Source organism: Grampus griseus (assembly GCF_964374135.1).
Source record: "Grampus griseus genome assembly, chromosome: X".
NCBI lineage: Eukaryota > Metazoa > Chordata > Mammalia > Artiodactyla > Delphinidae > Grampus > Grampus griseus.
This window is the reverse complement of record NC_138999.1, coordinates 105,888,571-105,907,197: the sequence shown is the minus strand read 5'-3', so window position 1 is coordinate 105,907,197 and position 18,627 is coordinate 105,888,571. Positions and strand designations below refer to the sequence as shown.

General features: G+C 39.5%; 1 protein-coding gene across 5 annotated transcripts in view; it reads right to left on the bottom strand.

The window, feature by feature from the left end:
• Positions 1-16,646, bottom strand: part of STAG2 (STAG2 cohesin complex component) — a 116,159-nt gene extending 99,513 nt beyond the window's left edge. For 3 of the 5 annotated variants that reach the window (XM_082680696.1, XM_082680700.1, XM_082680699.1), the window contains exon 1: positions 16,277-16,646. The gene's annotated coding sequence lies outside the window, so the exon portion shown is untranslated. Of the gene's footprint in view, positions 1-15,293; positions 15,430-15,712; positions 15,799-16,276 lie in introns of those variants that run through there. The other 2 variants (XM_082680698.1, XM_082680697.1) reach the window with 2 other exon arrangements.
• Positions 16,647-18,627: the final 1,981 nt, after the last annotated feature.

Genomic DNA, 18,627 nt, shown 5'->3' with positions numbered 1-18,627 from the left:
TGTGCTTTTTTTTTTTTGACACTAAGAACCCCTCCTTGGGTTCAATTAATTTGCTATAGTGGCTCACAAAACTCAGAAACATTTTACTTAGCAGATCACCAGTTTATTGTAAAAGGAACTCAGGAACAGCCAGATGAAAGAGATACAGGGCAAGGTACCGGGAAAAGGCAAGGAAGCTTCCAAGTCCTCTTGGAGCTCGCCATTCTCCCCAAACTTCCATAAGTTCACCAAACCAGAAGCTCTCTGAACCCTTTCCTGTAGGGTTTTTATGGAGGCTTCGGGATTGATTAAATCATTGGCCACTGGTGATTGCATTCCATGCCCCCAGAAGTGGGGGTGGGGTGGGGACTGAAAGTTCTAACCCTCTAACCACAGCTGACTTCACTGGCAACCAACCAGTCCCCACCCTAAGGTGCTTTCTAAAAGTCACCTTATTGATACAACAAAAGATACCTCTATCACTCCGAACACTGAGGAAATTCGAAGGGTTTGGGGAGCTCTGTGCCAGAAATAGAGAAAGACCAAAGATATACTGCTTATAGACTACAACAGCACAATAGCCCTACGTCACATCAGAGTCAAAAATATATTCCAGATGCATTAAATTTTTAAATGTGTGGGGGTGGGGACAAAAAAGTTTCCGTGTGGTGGTAGGTTGGCGAGTGAGGTGCTGCAGGGGATATCAGAATATGAAAAAGCATTTTATGTTTTGTATTCTTTTTACTTTAACAATATATACATTATTACGACCATATAAAATATACACATGGCACTCTGTACTTGCCCTTTTGTAACACTTACCATACTTAATTGTAACTGCTTATTTAATATCTTTTTTCCCTACTAGACTGTAAATTCTGAGGGCAGGAACCAGGCCTGCCTTGTTCACTGATATCCCCAGTGCTTAGCACAGTGCCTGCCACTTATAGACACTCAAATATTTGTGGAGCAATTCTACTTCTCGGTATACACACAGAAGAACTGAAACTAGAGACTCAAACAGATATTTGTATACCATGTCCATGGCAGCATTATTCACAACAGCCAAAAGGTGGAAGCAATCCAAGTGTCCATCACGGATGAATGAAGAAAATGTGGTATATACAGAAATGGAATATTATATATCCTTAAAAGGGAAGAAAATTCTGACACATGCTACAACAAGGATGAACCTTGAAAATGTGCTAAGTAAAATAAGCCAGTCACAAAAGGATAAATATCTCTATGCTTCCTCCTACCTGAGGTACCTAGTCAAATACATAGGAACACGAAGCAGAACGCTGGTTACCAGGAACTGTTTGAGGGCAGACGGGAGATAGGGAACTGTTTAATGGGTAGAGAGTTTTATTACGGAATGATGAAAAAGTTCTGGAGATAGATGGTGGTGATGTTTGGACCACTATGTGAATGTAACTAATGCCATTAAACTGTATACTTAAAATGGTAAAATTTTACATTTTACCAAAATTTTAAAAAATAAATAGTTTTGAAAAAAATAGTTTTGGATTGAAGCAAGTAGAATTATAAGTAGTTTTTTAGACTGATAACAATAATTTCCCTTTGAAATATTATCCCAAGAAGCAGAAAAGTGAGAAAATTTTGTAAGATAGTCACGTCTGGCATTATTTCTACCCAAGATAGTTTTTCCACAAAATTTGAAGAAAAGTGAAGTGGTTGCCTACACACTTATCTCATATAAAAGAACAGAGGAAAAAAAGAAAAGGTTTTCCTTTTCAAAATAGACTCCAGCAAATCCAACCATAATTTTCACAGCTATTTTGAAGAGGACATCAAATTGCAGTATATTATCTAATACCACTCATATTTAAGTACAATCAATTCTTTGATTATCCACAGCTCCATACAAAGTAATTCCAGTAAAATTTTCATTAACTTTTCAGAATGCAATAAGCCAGATATGCCCTCCCTTCTTGTCCCAGACCACTTCCCAGCTTAGTCTGGTAACCTGGGACCCAGGGTGGAAGAAGAACCCAACTCCCAAGAGATGCCACAAAGAAAACAATCTACATAAGGATAACCATTGATTATATCAGCTTTAAAGATAATTTCATCTTGACATAATTGAAACAACAGTTTTTATACTGTATACAATTTAAAATCATCTCACAGATGGGAGAACATGCCATCTGGATTCTTTTCAAATTTTAGATGCTTATGGATTTTATGCTACATTTTCCTAGATTTTCTCCTATATCCCTGACCAGTCTATCAATGTTCCTACTTCTTCCTCCTACCCAGTTAATAATAAGGTTTTCACTCCTGGCCTTCTACTCCTCTTTATTTATAACTTCTCCCCTCTAAAGACCAATGTACAGTATGCACAGGGATCCCTAAGGTCTATCTCCTACTCTTACATCTGCTGAACTCCAGTTGCGCTAATATCAGCTTAAGATTGAAATATCTAAAAATACAATTTTGTCTTTCTCTCAAAAATCAGCTACCATTTAAGTGCAAGAGCATGGTTCAGTATTATCACTACCATGTTCCAACTACATACATTATTGCAACAAATTTTATGAGAAGCAGAAAGAAAGAGGTATGAATTCCAAGACATGAGAAAATAATGATTTTATGTGCTATCAAAATATTAAAACTAAAACTATTATTTAAAGTTTCAGTACATGGCAGTTCTTTTTTTTTTTACCATACATACATGTTTATGTACATATCATGGCAAAGCTAGGAATCTTCCTGTATGAAGCCAACTCCCTGCTTCACAGCTCCACACTGCGCACATCACAAATACACTATAAATGGTCAATGAACAAATCTTTAGGCAAAATGAGGGGTTGAAAGTTAAGACAGTAAGAAGCTGGAAAGCAGACCTCTACTAAGAGATAAAAGGCTTCACAGAACCTAGAAGCTGACCTGAGGGCACATACTCCTCCCGGAATTCAAGGCAATTCATGAGAACAGACTTCTAAAAACTACAACAGGAGACTGCACTGCCTCCCCACTCCCACCCCAAAACAGCCCCAAGCACAATCCTCATCACAACTCTGTTTCGGAAAATGCCCATCTTGGTCCATTAAGATTAAATCAGTCTAATTCAGGATCAGCTTGCAAGTAAGCCTAGTGAGTCTCGGGATACCACATAATGCATCCACTCAACAAATATTATACAACCTACTATGTCCCAACCACTGTTCTAGGTGCTGGGGTTAAGGCAATGAACAAGACAAATATTCTTGCCCTCAATGGGTTTACATTCTAAGGTGGGGAAAGAGATAACCCACATAAAACTATGTTTGATAATGAAAAGAGCCATGCAGAGAAATACAGTAAGGAGAAAAGGAAGTGTTGGGGGCAAAAGATATTTTACATGATATGGCCAAGGAATACTTCACTGAAAGGCTGATTACTTGAGTGAGCAAAATGTCCTAAAGAAATAAGCAACCGCACCAGACAGAGGGAACAGTAAATACAACGGCCGAGAGGTGAGAACATATTTGGGCAAATTACTAAATTTCTTTAGGCCTCAGTTTTCTGTAAAATGAGTACAATATCCCCTATACAATGTAAGATGTAAAAGTAGTATATTACATCAAGTATCTGACATACAGAATGTACTCAATAAATGAAAATATTACAGTTATCTGGGGGTCTATCATGCCAGCAAAACCCTAGGCATATTGTCTGGCATACAGAAAACACTCAGAAAAGTATTGTTACCTAATCCCCATAATAACATAAGGCATGCAGGATTACCCATTTTATAGCTAGGAAACCTGAGGATCAGAAAATTTCCCAATCCTCTGCTGACCTCTAAAATTCCTATTAGGATGAGCAAACATACTTCATGATTAAAGAGAAGACTTAAAATAAATACACTGCCAAGATGAGGAAACCATTCATATTAATGTCAACAATCAGCAGTATGGTACTGTAGTGCTAAGAACATGGGACACTAATCAGATTGCCTGGGTTCACATCAAGTCTCCACCGCTTTCCTAGGTATGTGTCCTTGTGCAATTTTACCTTTTTGTTTTGCACCTGTTTCCTCACCTGTAAACAGAAAACAATAGCAGTACCTACCTCAGAGAGTTGCTGGGAGGATAAAATGGCTTTATTTTTGAAATCACTTCTATTTCAGTGCCTAGCATATGGAGTTATATAGTATTATTAGTAAAAGTATAAAAGTAAAAAAAAGGAAATCATCATCAAAACAGTTCTACTTTACATGGAGAATTTTAGAAATTGTACAGATAGTGGAGATGGAAAAGCAACAGAAAAGGGTGCTGGAGAAAAATGAAAATCAAAACAGAACAGAAGAACATAAAAGTAGCATCATGATGTTATCTGGATTTAGACCAATTTACCTGATCAGATTTTGCTCCCGTTAGTATTACTGTCCTTTAGTAGGAACACTACTAGTGAGACATATGCCAACAATGCTTTGGATAACATTTTGTTTCATAGTTTATTTTATAAGAAGTTTAATTCCTTAAAATTAATTCAGATGTCACTTTACTGGGGATTAAAACAAATTCAATGTAACAAACTTTATCATCTTCCCCCACCCAACCCTCTTCTAGGTGTTATTTGATGCTTATTATAAAATACGAAACATATCACATCTAACTTCAGACTGAGAATAATTTATTCCCTATCAGCTCTTGGTAGAAAATAAGCCTTTCCCCTACCTAATTTCCAAAAGTTTTCTACTTTGAGAAGTCTAACTTCCTCAGTCTCATCAAGTTAGTATGCTTGCCCCCTCTTACTCTTCCCCCCCGCCAAAAGTTATCACTACACAAGTCTATAAATATCCCACTGGAAGGCAATGTATCACTGTGTAAAGAAGTGTGCTGGAATTAGGCAGAACTGGATTCAAAAGTAGGCTCTGCCACTAACTAGCTGAGTGAACGTGAGCAAGTCACTTAACTATTTTGAACCTCAGTAAATGAAAATACCACCAATTATCTCACATGGTTGTTTTAAGAAATAAAAATTAAATGTTAGGGAGCCTTGCTGTGTAGTAGATCCTATAAATGATATCCTGTAGATACACAAAGTTTATCATTAATGCAAAGCCAACTAGAGGAAACTAATTGACTACTTCTCTTCCAACATACAGGTCTTGAAGATGAGATATTAATAATGTAATTATAATGTAGGGTTACTTTCCTAGAAAACCTAAGGTTTTAATTACCATTTCAGAATCTGCATGATACATATTACACAATGAGACAAGAATTCAAAATCAGATAAAAACGTAATCCCTTGTCTGAAAAAGGTAAACTAGTTATAAGACATGAGTTTGGATATTCACCAATATTGTACATATAAACATTACATATTTATACACACAAATAATTATCTCTCATGTTAGGTTTGCTATTTTTTCTGCAGCAACCTGGATAACTGTTTCAGTCTAACTTCAAAGGTTTAGGAACTAATTCCCTACTAAACGATCTTTTCTAATATAATCCTGTATTGTCCAGATAATCCCTCTGAAATTTTTCAAGTATATTTAGAACACCCAAATATGAATCCAACCACTGAATATTCCTCAATGAATAGTAGCACTTTATGCATTGACATGTAACCAAAACTCAAAAAAGTACATATACTCAAACTGGAAAAATCCATTTGTCATTGACAAATTTGCTTTTCAAAAACATACCTTCAAGCTTCTACTTCCCTGCCAGCCATGGCTACCACCAGTTCCTCAATTCTCCTGCCAGGAATAAAGTCTGAGGAATGTCTTTTGGCCTGAATGAGTGGTGGAAACAGGGAGGGACATATCCCAAAGGAAAAATATTATGGCTTTGCTAATATTTCCTACATTTTCTCTACTTCTTTAGCATAGAAGGGAAATTCTCAAAGGTTCATGTCCAACTATCTTTAATACTATTTCTTTAAATCACAAAAAAGGCCTTTTTTAGTAAGAGAATATTAAATGTGTTCTTTGTAGTAACATTCTAACCACCATAAAGTTTGCAAATTAGTTACAAGGCAGGAGATACATTGGTGAGTGTGGAAATATTCTTGCTTTTGAAAAGAGAAAAACGTTAGAAACCCAAGAAAAGAGAGTATCATACATCCCAGTCCTGAAATGGAAATACTACTTTAAATATACCAAACCTACATCATCATATGTATGTAGAGAATGAATTTAATGAATATCATATACTGCTACAAAGACATTTCAAGCTAACACTCCAACAAAGAATCCAAAGTCAAAAAGCAAAACACAAGCAGGGATAAATTTAAGTTCCTATTTAAACGCAAGCATTTACAACTTGAGGTAGAGAAAGACACACAAGAGTCCTATATAACAGAGTGATTGTTGATTGCCTCTTTTTCTTTTACACAGAAGCACAATATCACTTAGAAGGTCTCAACCTTTGGATAACAGTAACTGGTTACAGGGAATGATCGTGGGCTTCTTTAACTTAGTTTATTAACAACCACCGAAGACTGAACTGAAGCATTGCAATGCTACATCAACAGTCCTTAATTGTTATTTTTCCCCAAAGCTTTTCAGAGTACTCCTTATTTTTAAATACTTGTCACTAATCTTAAATTAAGGACACTATCAAAACTGCATTGGGCTTCCCTGGTGGCGCAGTGGTTGAGAGTCCGCCTGCCGATGCAGGGGACACAGGTTCGTGCCCCGGTCCGGGAAGATCCCACATGCCGCGGAGCGGCTGGGCCCGTGAGCCATGGCCGCTGAGCCTGCGCGTCCGGAGCCTGTGCTCTGCAACGGGAGAGGCCACAACAGTGAGAGGCCCGCGTACCGCAAAAAAAAATAATAAATAATAAAAAAACTGCATTGATGGCTATTGGTTTTAGCTTAGTATTCTTTAATATACAGTAATCCCAGTACATAATGTTTCCAAAATGGGTTAGTTTTAACCCTTTTGGGGTGATAAAACTCAACTGACAACATTGACTGAGGGCAGAGACTACGTAGTTTACCACTGTATATCCCATCCCTGAAGGCACTTTAAGTACCAGCTGAAAAAACAACGAATGAACTCTTTTGAAAACTTGAATAAATGCAGTTATACATGTTGTACATTAATTTCACAGGGTTCTCATACCTCCACCCTATCCATGGGCCCCATATTAAAACCCAGCAATAGCTTTTTAAAAATACCAACTGCATTAATTTCTATAATAAATCAAATCCACAAAATAACCTTTTGTTTACCAGTCATTATGCAGCCCACAAATTCCTTCCTCTGGTCAGATATGCAGTCCCCACCTTCCAACTTCACGATGGCTTTAATGAACTAAACAAATGACTTTAAGAATTGAATAGACCTACTTAATAGCCTCTCAGTTGTTTATAAGATAGTGATGCCAACAAAACTTATAAAAGTGAACTAGCTAGCGGAAAAAAAAACAAATTCCTCAATGAAATATTAGAATAGCTAAGTATGAAGTCCTCTTAAGATCAGCTCTCTACTACTCACCCTCACTAAAAGAAAAAAGAGGGAAAAAAATCTTATTTTACAAAATAGTAAAATCTGTGATTATGCTGAAATCATTTCACCAAATGTTTAAATCATTTGGGGGGGGGTGTGTACCACAAACAAACAGGCTGGGAATACAAAGCAGTTGCAAAAGTCACCAAAAATAAAAGACAACTATTAATTTTATGAAATGACACATCAATCTCCAAAAGACTTAATTTTCAAATTATGGTACAGAATCAATTTAACTTCGAATAAGTCTCTAAACTAGACCTTTTTCTTTCTTTTCTAATACTACTTCTCCTTAGTCACAAAACTGTGTCTCTTTCAGCTTTCTTCTCAGAAGAAATTTTCCATCTAAGAGCCCCCATGAAATATCATACAATTCACATTTCCTCCTAAGAAACCCGTAAAGGGAGTCTAAACAATGTAAGGAAAACAAATACAGATGTAAACAGTAAAAGTAGTTATCATGGAGTTTTCTGTTTTTATTTAGGAGGACCTCACTCAGAGAAGTTGCTTTTCAACATTAAGACATCATCACTGAAGTCTTAAGAGTCACTTGAAAAAAGCCAACTGGAAATTCTACTGGGTTTTTAAAAACACTGTATCTTGTCTTTTACTGTCGACCCCATACCAATAAAAACTCCTCCAAAGAGTAAAAACAAACTCTAAGAATATGGCAGTGTAAAGTAATTTAAATCACGTTCATGCCCAAAGAAATCTCCATAGGGGTTTCGAATCTCTTCCTACCACTTACTAACTGGGCAAGTTACTTGGCCTCCTATGCTTTGGTTTTCTCTTCTAAAAAAGGGGTGGGAGTTGTTAATTAGGGTCATCATACATCCTAGTTACTCTGGGACAGTCCTAGTTTATACTGTTATCCTAGCATGCCATCCACTTAGTGCCCCCTTTCACTCTCAACAGTATCCTGGTTTGAACAAAAAATCATATGGTCATCCTACTTCAGAGGGTTATGAAGACTAAGTGAGCTAATACACATAAAGCATTTGTAATAGTGTCCGGCACACAGTAAGAGTACAGTTAGTGTTACCTATTGTTAATGTTAGTCACTGTCAAAGGCTTCTTATAAAAGGCTTTGAATAATATAATGAACAGAGCTCCTACAATATTCTTTTTTACAAATGAAATTATGCATTTAACTTCCCAAATTCAATATTCAATTATTTAAAACAACTAAGTAGCACTAACTGCTTGAAATCAACACTGACCAATTTATCCCACAGAAATGGCAGTATCAGCAACTGCATTCACTTTTTATCAAACGTTAAGTTTTAAGTAGAGGCTATATTAGGGTTACTGACAGGAAAGAAACCATGAAAAGTAAAACCTTGTTTGACATCAAACCAAGTCCCTTAATATTCTAGCAACCTTTCTCAACCAGTGTTCCTCATGTTATTAACCACAGAACTCAGAAAATGATTTGAGTGACAATTTCCTGAATTCTCCCAAGAACAGTACATAGCTAGTATCTTTCTAGATGCACTGGAGAGAAACTAATTTATTATATACAATGGATGCCTTGGGGCATAATTCTGTGGTAGAACACCAGTGGTATTCTTGGACTACAAAGGGGAAAATATGGATGAAAAGACTCAATATTGACTCTGGGTAGAAGACAATATCACCTGGAAAAAATATTTCCTACAGAATAAAGCTTAAGGAAATGATTAACATAAAATATATAAATTTGACTCATGGCTGTGAAAAGCACTAATATTTTTGGTTTTACCCCATTTCCACTAATTTATCTTAGGCCAGCTACACGATATCTAGCATTCCTTCAGATTAGAAAAGTTCTAGTTATAGTTTATGAAAAGCAGGAAGGAGAAAGAGGAAAAGCAAAGAAAGCTGAAACCAAGATTCTGATCACTAATGAACCAAATAATCCAGGGCAGCAATATTAACTATTACCTGATAAAAAATAAGAACAAGAAATTTTAATTAAGTGAAAAGATGAACTAGAATAGAAAGTAGAAACAGATAAGGTACTAACACTTAGAAGAAAATATTTTTAAGGTACCATTAAATAACCAAAAAAACCCTACAGAACCAATCAGAGCAGTGAATTATAAGAGTCACCTAAATTCTCTTTTCAAATCACTCAATAAACATGCTGAATGATTGGGGAACTATTCTCAGACACACTTAGCTCCATTCTATATAGAGCTTAAATGACAAAAGAAAAAAAAAATCAGTGAAACCACTCTATCTACCATAGTATGACCCCCCAAAAATTAAGAATACAATTCAACATATTATCCCATCTAAAACAAAAAAATATATATATTATTCCACAAACTTTTGTATAATGAGCATACTCAAACAAACCTAAAGCTCAGATTTATTTCAACTATTTCAACTATTAGTATAAAACACAATTAGACCGTTCATCAGGCAGCAACTCATCTAACCCTACATTAAAAATCTGCATTAACCCTGTACTATACGTGAAAAAAATCTTCATTTTGTAACACTGAAAAGATACATGCTTTCAATGATAGATATCCCAAGACCTAACACAGTTAAGAGAAACTACTGAGTTTAACAAAAAAGTACAAAGGTTTTGAGGCCAGGCTAATATGCGTGTGAATTCAGACTGTCAATTATTATCATGTGACAAGTCATTTATTCTCTGAGAGCCTCAATTTCCCCATCTGTAAAATGACAACCATCTATCTTGCAAGGTAGCAGAGAAGTTTAAACAATACATGTTAAAACACACAGTGTACAGTTATTGGCATTTAAAAGTCACTCAAATGGCAACTAAATTAAGAGTTTCTTAGAATATCTCAGGATTCAACAAGTTATAGGTCAAATCCCATTAAAACAAATGTTATTCATGCAAAAGTGTAAATAGGACCTGCGTTTTCCCCCCCTAACAACATTCAACAGAATTTAAACAATATATATATATTTATTGCGATCACAAGCTGTTTATATTTACCAGTGTTTGGGTGTTCCTGAAGAATTTAAAGGGATACAGTAGGGAGCCAATCGCAAAGATTGAACAATATATTTTTATAAAGGAATTTTACCTTTGAGGTGTACATTAGATTATCCAGAGTTTACAGAAATCGCTCTAGTTTGTCTCATCAAGCCTAGTCGTGTATTTTCCAATTAAAATAAAAAAGAACAGATCATCAACATTATTCACCCTCCCCTCATTTGGGGGAGAGGATGGGGCTTAAAACAATTTCAATAATCTCTAGACTAGACCAACCATATGTAAAGATTTGTTTTCTTCTGGCTAGTAGCAAAGATAGAACTATAGCAAGCATACATTAAAAATACAGTTCAGAAAAAAAAATACAGTTCAGGTAGCAGATTACCATAGCTGCTAAAGAGATGTAGTTTTTTTTTTAAATGCACATATACAAAAATTAAGACTCCACCAAGCAACACCACTCACACTGACAAAATATAAAATTTGGTTAAATTAAATACAAAGCAGGCAACTCAGGAGACTGAAAAATATCAAGCTGACAATTTTGTTTTCTCATGTATCTTTGGCAAAGAGAACACGCAATAACCACCACTCATGATATCCAGAGATATCAGAAAATTATTATACAGGAGCAGTACTGAACCACAAATTAAAAGTCCTAAATATGTATCAAATGTAGAAATTACACAAATAAAATACATGTAAAGAACTCTTAAAATAATCTGTATCTTTAAAGTTTCTTCTTTACTCTCTGATAATTAACGGTGTTTCAATATATACTGACACCCATAGATAACTGGGACTATCCCTTGCCTTTGCTATGCTCCCCAACTCCCAAAATAGGTATAGGATAGAGCTCCACTACACAGTAAACTGTTGGGTTCAAGTCTTCGAATAATCTAATAGCGAAGTCAAAGTACTAACACAAGACCAGTGTTTTTTTAACATGTGAGACAAAAAAGTCACATTAAAGATATGAACCTTATCCCATTGAGGTGTAATAGATCATTGCGTCCATCTACTGTAAATTTTAAGCTCGAAAGTTAACTTGCAGCATCAAAAACTGAAGTCTTCCATCTATTATAAAGAACCCAAAGGAGAATATGCTATTCACTGTTTACTCCCTTCCCACACATAATTGTGGGTGGCATCAGTTAAACATGCAGAGTATTAAGCATTACTAAACTGTCCAAGGTGTATATTCACATCTAACCCTATATTCCCAAAGGGTAGTTTGAGCCTGAGCCTGTCCCCCACCCCAACCCACCCATTTTAATTCACAGGTTCTCAGGAGACCACCAAGGTCATTAAGGTTCAAAAAGAAAACAATGAAAAAATAACGTATAATTTAATTTCATTAAAATCTTGAGTACTTGGGCTTTAAAAAAAAAAAACCTTACTAAATAGACTTCAAAGTTACCAAACTCATAGTTTGTTGCTTTAGTAGTTTAGCTCTTGCCTCACAATAAAATAAATCTGAAGTCACAATCCTCAACATTTAAGATTATTCGCATATAAGAGTTCAAAATACATAATCTGTCTTCTCTTAACATCCTTCTAAAGCTAAAGTGATGAATACGAAATATACAAACAGACTAATATTAACAATTACGAAATGTCTGTCCCCAGCCTAGGGTGGAATTTTTGCTTTAATAATGATTAGGGATCACACTTCGCCAAATACAGAAGTTAAATATCCATTATTTTCGGTTCCCTTTAAAACTTTGACGTATGTTCAGAAATACATCTTATAGGGTGAAAAAACCTGCCACTGAACAACACAAAATTGCAGAAAATAAGGCACTTAACTTCAAATGATCTACAAATTCTTTGTAGGAGCAATTTACAAATACACTAATTAAGGAGACTGAAGGTTTTAATGGCATCGCATTTTTACTTTACTGTTGATGGGTATTGGTCAGATGTTCTTAATATAAAACATTAAAATATTTTACATATCAACCTTTAACTATTTATGGCATCAGATGGTTAAAAGTGGGGGGAGGGGAGCTTTAACTCATTTTGTATGTAAACATTCATTTTCAGATCAATTTTTTTAAAAAACCACCCCACCCCCACTGCCCGTCTCTGATACCTTAGGATGCTATAGTTATTTCACAGTGGGAAAGATCAGGTAAGAAGTAGATTTCTTTTCCAATCCTCTTCTCTACCCATTCATTAAACACCAAATACTGAAACTGAATTCAACTCCTACCTCGATCTTCTTACCAGGAATGCTCCCTAGGGCACCCGAATCCCTTCCACTGTCATTTATTCCAACTGCCAAAGCCCCTCCTATTAATAGTAAATCCCTTTCATACTGACTCACTGGAACTCCAACTTAATGAAATAGACACCAAGCAGAATTTACAAAATTTGCTAATGGAATTTTCCTATTTTCAAAGGATTAAAAAAGAAACTAAAAGTAGAGCACGTTCAGACTAAGTTACAAACATTTAAAGTTCAACCAATTTATAACCATTTATCTTGCTTATTCTATACTGGTTCAATTTAAATATTTTTTGAGTTTGTAAGTCAGACATTGTGTAATTACTTATACACAAGGCCAAGTTTCCCAGGCAAATAATATGTAAATATAAACTTAAGTCATTACACCAAAATTGCAAGACAATCTGAATTTTTTTCTTCCAAATTTTTTGTTTAAGTATGGAAACATTCAAGTACACGCTAAAGTAGAGAGAATAGTACAATGAGCTCTCCTGTACTCATCACCCAGCTACAATCATCAACTCAAGGCCACTTTTGTTTCATCTCTACCTCCCACCTCTCCCCCAATTATCTTCAGAAAAGAATTAAAAGGAAGACACTGTGCTCAGTATGTACAGAGAAAAATCCAAAGATAAAAAAGTATCAAAGACTAGCAAGAAGTCAAGAATCTAACAATGTAACTGTACAGCCACCCTATACAATTACTTGTTAGGTGGTAAATTTTTTTTAAGAATTCGGATTTTTTTTAAACAGGGAAATACCCATCTTTAAGAATCTGATAAAGCCAATAAGATCCCAAGGACATATTTAAAATTACGTCTAAAAGGGTAAATAAGAATGTGATGAAAATGAACTTAAACATTTACAATTAGCTTGCATTCACGTAGCACCTTGGCTCAAAACTAAAAAAAAGACTATTTAACATAATGTGTCATAAAATTACAGTTCAAGCACTTGAAAGACCGCTGAACACTTACGCCTTAACTGGTCCTTCTGATTCCTAATTATAGATTGATATCAATGTAGGAAAAAAAAACAGGCATTTTAACGTAAGTGGTTTAAAATGTTCAAAATTACCCCACCGTTCACTGGAAAATATATGAAATCAAGTCTAAACTACCTGAATTGTATGTCATTAAAGAGAAATGTATCCACTTTCCAGGCCGATTTTTTTTAATAAGTTCACATATACCCTTAAACGCAACGCGCTAGGCTACAGATAGAATTAGGAGACCGCCTCCTGCTTTTGCTCCTAACCAATACGCAGAGAGAGAAGGTTGGCAGGAAAGTGCTGCGAGGACAGTAACAAACACCAGCAGCTCCCGAGCAGGCCCTGCTAGAGCCAGGAATGACGCACTTCGGTAACCCGACTCTTTCTCCCCTCCACCCCCGCCCCCAGCAGCGGTGCTGACACCGCCAACAGCCCGGAGTAGGAAAAAAGACAACAGAAAAAAGGCAGAGGTTGGACCGCACCAGGTTTCATCAAGAAACCTCGATTATTCCTCTTTCGACACTAACCACTAGGACTAAACAGGAAAAGAAGCTTCGTGCTTAAGCAAGTCCCATCATGGTGGTTTAAGAGTCACTAAATTAAGCTGATAATGAGCCCAATCCACAGAGACAAATACAGGGTGTGGCTGCCGTGAAATACGGCGGTCCGTGGGAGAAAAGGGGTATGGAATTTACACTCCAGTGTGAGGGGAAGATGGGGCTCTACGGTGGGGGGGGGAGGGCGGCCCGCGCATTTTAAGGAACCATTTCAAACCAACACGAGCTCTTCGTTTACTTAAATCTAATCCTACACATCAAAAGTTTCTAATAGATATATCACGTAAACTGTAAATAACCATTTAATCAAACACCATGACCCTCAATTAACAAACTACATCCAAGAGAAAGGGGGGGGGGCGGTAGGCAACAACATATAAAACATTTCTAGGCCACAGAAGAGAAAGTCTCACAAACCAGATGAAACTACTAATGCAATATTAAAAATTAAAGCTGAACACTGCAGCACGAAAAATCACACGATAAAACCCATTACAGTTCATGATTAAAAATAAAATGGCATATACACCAAGGGGGAGCGGAAACTAAATGTCGAAAGTACAGCGGTTTATAAAAAAACTAAAGGCAAAACAAGACATTCTCGCGACGGGGGAAAAAAAGGGCAGAAATCAACAATACGTTTACGAATGTAGGCCAGAAGAAAATGAGAACGGGGCTCAAAGTTTTGCGGAACTACTTGATGCTGTTTCCCACACCTTCTCTCTCCCATGGCCCATCCGACCCTTTCCGTCCTAAAATCGCCGTCCACAGATCACCGGGTACGTGAGAGAAGAAAAAAGAAAGTCGACCCCAAGCAAGAATAAAAGTGTGGAGGGAAAAAGCAGAAGCTGCCTACCTGGGGCAAGGATCAGCTCAGTTCGTGCCTTGAGAAAGACAGTGCGGGTGGGGGTGGGAACGAAAAGCAGCACTAAAACTAAAACAAAAGTGGCGCCAAAACCCCCCAACAAACAGCCTTCCACTCCCGCCCTTCCCCCCTCCTCCCATGCCAGGCAGGCAGGGCCCCCTTCGGGGCAAGGTCTGCACGCGGGGGCCAACACCGCCAGACCCCAACCTATTCAGAAAATTGTTGCCCGAAGAAAACTGACCGAAGTCGGGCCTCGGAAGGGATGGAGAGATCGATGCCAATCGCTTTCCCCGGCAGTTCCCCCACCACGCGCTGGAGATGATGGGGCGGGGGAGAAGCAGAGGGGCCCGTCACATGAATGTTGTTCCCTCTCTAGGAAGGGAGGAAGAGAGGGAGGGAGAGGAGGGAGGGAGGAAAGGAAGGAGGGGAAGGGAGAAGGGAGGGGGCACGAGGGAGGGGTGTGATCAGAGTAGATTTTCCCTCGCCTCCCTCGGTCCGAGGCCCAAATATACACAAGCGAGCCTCCTCGCCTCCCCTCCCCCCTAGGTTCCCAGCACCACCATTTTGCTCTCTTCCTTCCCCTCGCCGCGATGCCGCGCTCTCCCCCACCCCAACCGCGGCCGCCCGGCCTTCCCCACTACGGCTCGCACCCCACCCCACCTCCAGTTCGGGCTCTCCCAGGCTTAAGAGCCTGCCGGAGAAAAGGCACCTAAATCTAACACTACACCGAGAAGCAGAGCCTCCATCTTGCGCTGCTCCGCGTTCTCCATTTTGGGCCACCCATGGGGGGGGGTCTCCGTAGAGGCCCCGAGGGAGAGTGGGGCGAGGGAAGGAAGAGAAAACCTTCAGCGAGGGTAGTCGAAAAGAAGAGTCCTGCGGTAGAAAGCCACTCTAGGAGTAGGAGGTAGGGAGGAAGGGGGGCTGGAAGTTCTTGGTAGTGCTGAGGGAGCCACTTGGGGGAAGAGGGGAGAAAGAAGGGCTGGGGGTTACGCGGGGACGAGGAGGCTTCTCCCCGCCTTCACTTGACCGCCCGCTCCACGGCGGGCCCCGCTGGAGGCAAAGGAACAAGAGAGGAAATTAAACGGCAAGAGTGCCCAGTGTCTTTCCCTCCCAACTCCTCTCTCGCGCCCTGTTTCAACCACACGCGCCTCACGGTGGGCCCCGCGCCCTCCGGGTGCCCCTCCAAACTTCTAGAAGCTTCGCCTCCGCCATTTTATAACTTACCTCCCCCCTCAGCGTATACAGAGGCAGCAACGAGACTGTTCGCCTCCCCCACTCCTCCTTCCTTCTTTCTCAGGCCGGGGGCTTCTTCACCCCTGGGCTGGTACAAGATATTTTTCCCTTCCTCTTCTTTACACCCTCGAATTCTACTCAGGGACGGAAGCTCCCGCGGTTCTAGAGCGGTGGGGGGTTTTGAAAGTGGCGGTCGGATCCGGCGGGTTTTTTTTTTTTTCTCTCTCTCTCTCTTTTTTTTTTTTTTTTTTTTTTTTTTTTTGGTGGCGCTTCGGGATTGTTTGGGGTGTTCGCTCTTCGGCGACTTGGAGGCGAATGGAACGCGCAGGCGCCATCTGTCGGCCGCGAACCCGCGCCCGGCTCCCGTTGGGAGGGAGCGTCATCTAGCGGCAAAGAGTCGCCACTGCAACGCCTGGCCCCCTGCCCTCCCACCCAGCATCCTCCTCCCAATCTCCAGCCAATCGGGGCCGACTGCCTCCCGGGTTCAGCGTCTCCGACGCCGCCTCCCAACGAGGCGCCCGCAGGGGCGCGCCGCCGAGTGGGGTAAACAAGGTGGCGTGCCCGCGCCTGACTTACTCATTCGTTTAGCAGCGCTTCCGCCGCGCAGCCGGGCGCGCCGCGTTTCCTCTTTCTTTATTGGGGGGGGGGGTCGAGGGGAGGGCGGTAGGAATGTCCGGAGGAGCCCCCGTGCTGTGGGAAATCGGAAACTGGGCTCGCTGGGGACTCGTGCTCCGGGCCTCTCCGCCCCCCGCGCAGCCCGAGGTGGCAGCCTAGTCGGGCATCACCCTCCGACGTCCACTTCTGTGACAGGCCCCAGCGAGAGGGCCTTTGGCCCTAGATCCCGGACCCTCGCTTCACCGCACTGCCTACTCCTTCCCACCGAAAGAACTCAACTCGCGTGACTCCGGCACCTGATCCTAAGTGATTTAGAGGGGTTGTTTTTTGAGTTGTTTTGTTTTGTTTTGTTTGTTTTTTGCTTCGGGTGTGGAGAGAAAGCGAGCTGATTCTCTACCGGGAAGACCTGGCACTGGAGAAAAAAAAATTTTTTTTTTCTTTATAACACTAGTCCCGTCTCCCAGAAAACGTGGTCTGTCTCTCTCCAGGGTCTAGGAGACTTAGGGAACTGGGCTACTAGGCTAGGCCGGGCGCTGGAACAGTTTATTCTCCACTCTTGGGGCGGAGGGGAGGAACAGGACGGAGCGAAGTGGAGGGAAATCGAAAATCGGGCAGAAGGAGTCGAGGAGCACCTACCCGGTGTTCCCCGCCTCCCCCGCTTATCCACAGTCTTCCTGGAAGCGTGGGTGGAGGCGGCCTCGCTACTTAGTTAAGAATTTTGGTTCCTTCTTATCCTGCCGCCTCACCCCTCCCTCAAGATGTTTGAAATGCGAAAGGATACCCTATCGCTCCTTCGACCCCAAACTCTTAAGTCTTTATCCTTTTTATTTATTTTTTTGTTTGTTTCGAATCCAGCGTCCCGGACCTTTGACCGCCGAAAGCTCTCTACGGGGGGGGGGGGGGGGGGACGGGGGGCGGGGGGGGGAAAGGATCAACTCGGGGACGGCTTATCCTCCGAAGCGCCGCTTTTCCTAGGACGGGGAGAAGTGACCTATTACAGTGTTTCCCTTGCTGTTACAAATTTATACAATAGTGTTTAGTTAATAAGAGCTGTTTCTTTTTCTTTAATTTTTGGTTAAGCTATTCTTTTAATATTAAATTAGATTTAAATTAGAAGGAAAAAATGTATTTAATAACAAGACAAATTTTCCAAATGAGAAATAATGCAAGCCCCGTGTTAAGTCGTGGAGAATTCACCCGATATCGCTTCTAAAACATTCCTAAAGCAATATAATGATTATTTTCAATCCTTAAATTATATCCTTATCACGCCTGTGTCTTAGGATAGGAGAGAAACTCTGTTCACTGGTTTTTAAATTTTTTCCTGCAACTTTAAAAAAGTTATGGTATATTTATTCAACTGAAAAATAAAAGTTAAACAGAATCATCTAAATATCAATAACAAGAAATAAAATCTGAGACATTTTTACTTACCTCAAAAACTTTGGAGAGTGGAATACTGTTCAAAATAAATTTCCGTTTCTTTTATAGACCATCTTTGGTAGAATGTTATTCAGTTTTTAACAGATTCAAGTCACAGAATGATGCAGCTAGAACATTAAATAGGGAGTAGTGGAAATTTTACAGTTATATAAGTTAATGCAAAATTCCACTTAAAGTAATAGAAAAATTGGGCTCTGTACCAAATCATTTTACATTAATTTAGTTCAATTGTGCCAATTTAATATCAATTGATATTAAATGATTTCCTTTTTAGTATTAGCTGA